The sequence below is a fragment of the Zeus faber genome (genome assembly GCF_960531495.2).
Source record: "Zeus faber genome assembly, chromosome: 2".
In the NCBI taxonomy this organism is placed as follows: Eukaryota; Metazoa; Chordata; class Actinopteri; order Zeiformes; family Zeidae; genus Zeus; species Zeus faber.
Window position 1 is genome coordinate 30341817 of NC_137189.1, and position 5000 is coordinate 30346816.

A 5000-nucleotide genomic window follows, 5' to 3' on the forward strand; every position below is an offset into this window, starting at 1 on the left:
CAACACACATTCTAACACAGACACCAAAGGTCATGCACACACACACCTAAATACAAAAATAAATTCAAACGGACTGACATAAACTGGCATTAATGCAGACACATGCAAAGGATAACCTCCAAGGGCGCACACACACACACACACACACACACACACACACACACACACACACACACACACACACACACACACACACACACACTATTCCAGCCTTCCAAAATATGCATCTACAGTATACATGCAAGCATGTTGCACACACAGTAAAACACCTTCATGCATGATTGCACACACACACACACACACACACACACACACACACACACACACACACACACACACACACACACACACACACACACACACACACACACACACACACACACAAACACAAATGTGCACAGACACTCACGCAGAACTGTGTGTTTTTTCTATTAATCGCATCATTAAAACAATGCCAAAACTTGTAATTGAGCCATTAGCCTCGATTAAACGTAATGAGGAATGAATTGAAATGAAAGTGTGTGGTAGGCCACAGCAACATAGGCCATTAAACCTTCACCGTGTGGGGTTACTTAACACGTTAATTGGTTTTGAGCGGGTTAAGTCAAAAAACTCCGATGCTAGAAGTGGTCAAAACAGAGGAGAAAGGGCTATTCTGACTACACAATATAAAAAAAATAACATTGGAAAAGAAAGGAATGTATTGCTGTATTTCTACCCTGAATAAATCGGATACGAATCACATATCAGCGAATGCGACTTTCGTCTAAAAGCATCCACACAGATCAGAATTTGACAGTCGTTCTGATTCAAACGTCATTAATGCGACAATCATGACTTGTACTGGTGGCAACAGTTCCAACAAAAAATTATTTATTTACGCATTCGAAAGTTGCTGACCCACTGTTCCTGGTGGAATGTTCCAACTACAGGATCCACCGATATTGATCCACACACCCCTCATATGGCCAGGCTTCGGTCAGGGGTCTGCGCTTTCTTCTTCGCCGTAAAATTTGATTTCTACGTTGTGTTCCTCTTAAGATGCTTCAGAAAACAGTGGTTTGAATTATAATTTTTATCTATTGCATCCATGGCAGATGGGAATGGGCTGTGGTCAGTGGTTTAAGTATGAAGTGTGCAGGCAGGATTGGTTTTAAGCATTTTTTCAACTGTGTGGTGTAAACACCAGAATTGCATATGGGTCATGTGGAGAGCAGGTTGTGCTGGACCAATGGGCGTGCCCTTTCCCGAGGCGGCTGAGCGGGCACTGATTTGCCCGACTCGTGGCAGGGAGCTTTCTTAATGTTTGTCTGTCGTGATGTGGTCAATTAGCACACGGGCTCGAGAGCCGACCAGGAGCCCAGTCGCGGCAAAAAAGGGTCAGTGTGGCTGTATACCTGTTGCTCGTTGGTTGGTCTGACGAGCAACACAGCGGTTTATATTCCACAGCAAGCGGACACAGATACAGCACTATCGGACCTATATATATGTGTTGTGCGAACTTCAGAACAAACATCCCGACGCGACTGTGGTGGTGACCGGGGACTTTCACAAGGCGAACCTTAAAAAACGTTCTGCCTAATTTCCAACACATCGCGTGTGCTACCAGGGGAGATAGAACTTTGGACCACTGTTACACACCTTACAAGAACGGATACAAGATCGTCTCGCTCCCTGTTTTCGGTAAATCAGACCACGCAGCCACTGCTCTGATACCTGTTTACAAGCCGTGCATCGCGCGTAGAACGTTAATGACGATGGGACGTACAGCTGTGGTTCGGACCAATCAGGGGCCGCGCTTCAGGACGCTCTTTATGACGCAGACTGGGACATGTTCCACTCAAGTTACAGTGTCGTCAGCGAGTTTACGGAAGTAGCTACGTGCTTTATAGCTACGTTAGACAGCATCGTTCCCAAAGTGAAAGTTCTGATACTGTATTTCCAAACCAGAAACCGTGGGTCGATAAATCCATCCGCGGCACTCTTGCTCGCACGGCGGCTTACAACGAAGGTCTTGTATCCAGAAAAATGGACAATTACAAAGCAGCGTCGTACAATCTGTGGAGGGCGGTAAAGGACGCTCAACAAATGTATAGGGACAGAGTGGAGCAACAGATGGACCAACAGGACACCAGACGTTTGTGGAAGGAGCTGCGGACTATTACGAACTACAACAGCAGCTCCTCCCCAGCCACGAGTGTGGACGCCTCCCTAGCCAACGAACTGAACTCCTTTTTTGTGCGGTTTTAGTCTGGCAACAACACCGCTCGCTCGCCAGCTAACTGGAATTACATCGTTGGGGCTGAGCGGGGGATGACACTCTGAGCATGATGTCAGGAGGGTTCTGATGCGTGTGAACACCAGGAAAGCTGCGGGCCCAGATGGCATATCTGGGTGAGTACTGAAGACCTGTGCTAACCAGCTAGCCCCAGTGTTCACTAGGATATTCAATGCCTCCCTGGCTGAATCAGTGGTCCCGTCCTGCTTCAAGAGGTCCACCATCATCCCTGTCCCGAAGATCGCCTCTCCTGCCTGCCTGAATGACTACCATCTGGTGGCCCTCACCTCGGTAGTCATGAAGTGCTTCGAGAGACTGATTAAGGATTACATTTGCGCCTCCCTCCCCCGCACCTTGGACCCGCTGCAGTTTGCGTACCGGCTGAACAGATCCAGGGACGCAGTCTCCCAGCTACTGCACACCACGCTCACGCACCTGGATGGCCGGAAGGGGGCCCATGCGAGATTGCTGTTCATCGACACCTGTCACATGTTATTTCTATTTTGTATCCCCACACTGCATTAACTTTGAGTTCTTTATTTTAATTTATTCTATATTATTTGACTCATTTACTGCATTACGTGTTAGGAATCAGTAAGTTGGTCAAGTAGAATTTTTGAGGTAGCTATTGTGTTCAGTCTAGAACATATTGTCCTTAATCACCGGGTGCGTTGCACTGACATTTCACTGCATACTGTATACATATGGAAGTATGTATGTGTGTGACTAATAAAACTCCTGGATCTCTTGAATCTCTTGAATCTCTATAGTTATCTCTATCTCTATAGTCTCTCCTCTATAGTTCAGTTTTCAAAACCATAGTCCCCACCAGACTGGCTGTCAAGCTGTGGGAGCTAAGACTGAGCACTCCGCTGTGTGCCTGGATCCTGGACTTCCTCTCAGCCCGGCCCCAGGTGGTTAGGGTGGGGAGGCACATATCCAGCTCCCTCACCCTGAACACAGGATCCCCCCAGGGCTGTGTCCTCAGCCCCCTACTGTGTCAGTCATGTACAAACATGACTGTGTGGCCAGGTCCAGCTCCAACACCATCAAGTTTCCTGACGACACTATCCTGGTGGGCCTGATCACCGACAATGATGAGAAGGCCTACTGTAAGGAGGTGGCTCACCTGACACTCTGGTGTCAGGACAACAGCCTCCTCTTAAACGTCAGTAAAACTAAGGAGCTGATTGTGAACTTTAGAAAGGGATTACAACCGAGGACGCACGTGCCGTTGGTGATTAATGTGACTTCTGTTGACAGGGTGAGCAGCTTCAAGTACCTGGGAGTCCACATCACTGAGGAATTAACATGGACTTTACATACAGGCACTCTGGTGAGAAAGGCGAGGCAGCATCTTTACCACCTCAGGCATCTGAGGAAATTCCGGGTCTCGATGAGGATCCTCAAGTCCTTGTACTCTGGAGCAGTGGAGAGCATCCTGAGAGGCAACATCACTGCCTCGTTTGGGAACTGTACTGCTCAGGACAGGCGGGCCATGCAGAGAGTGGCGCGTTGAGCCGAATGCACCACTGGAACTACCCTCCCCTCTGTGCAGGACCTATACACCAGGAGGTGTAGTAGCAGAGCCTGCAGGATGATGAAGGATCCTCACCACCCCAACAATGGACTGTTCCAGCTGCTGCGGTTGGGCAAGTGCCTACGCAGTCACACAGCGAGTACAGAGAGACTGAGACAGAGTTTCTTCCCGCAAGCCATAAGGACTGTCAATGCTGACCTCACCAGGGGTCCTAACAAAAAGCACTCACAGAGGCCCCACTGCCTCACTGTACTATATGTAGCATACTGTATTGCAAGTTACTGTATCACTGTTCTGGGTTAATGCATACTGCACTGTATTGCTATTCTGTTCGGTGTTACTGTATTGCTGTGTCATACTGTTGTATACTGTACTGTATCCTGTATCTCCATACACACTTTATTCACATGCACTTTACTGCACAAATCTGTATATACAAATAGCCTATCATATACCATATACCAGCCCATATACATAACTCTATTCCCTTCACTTCTACTTTGTACCCCCACTCTGTCTTGTGTTTTTGAGTCTTATTTAATTTTTATTTTAACGTTACGTTTTAGGAACCTAGTAAGGAATTTAGGTAAGTTAAGTAACTATTGTGCATAATCTCCAGGTCATTTACAAGACATTTCACTACGTATATGTATGAACATATGTATATGTATGTGACAAATAAACCTCTTGAATCTTGAAATAACAGGTAAAACCCCCATCCCCACACTCACTCAGGAGAGGAACCCTTGTCATGAGACGTTTCTATCTGCTCCGGGCTCCAGGCCACCTAGCCCACTCTCTACAATTAACTGTGTGTCTACAACCCCCTCGTCTGTGTCTCTGTGCTGGAGGTGCCTGAAAACGCCACTTGGATGGCGGGTGGTAGGTGAAACTGCCACATAGTCAATTCGGAAAATCCTCCCGAGTATATTCACACACACACACACACACACACACACACACACACACACACACACACACACACACACACACACACACACACACACACACACACACACACACACACACACACACACAACCACACACACACACACACACACACACACACACACACACACACAGACACTCATTTACTCACTCACTCACACACACACACAGACACACACACACACACTAATTTACTCACTCACTCACACACACACACACACACACACACACACA

At 47.3% G+C, this 5000-nt stretch overlaps 1 protein-coding gene across 1 annotated transcript in view; it reads right to left on the reverse strand.

Annotated features, from left to right (window-relative positions):
* LOC307247723 (dystrophin-like) overlaps positions 1 to 5000 on the reverse strand; it is a gene marked incomplete at its 3' end in the record, with an annotated part of 162177 nt that overhangs the window by 35833 nt on the left and 121344 nt on the right. The window lies entirely within an intron of this gene.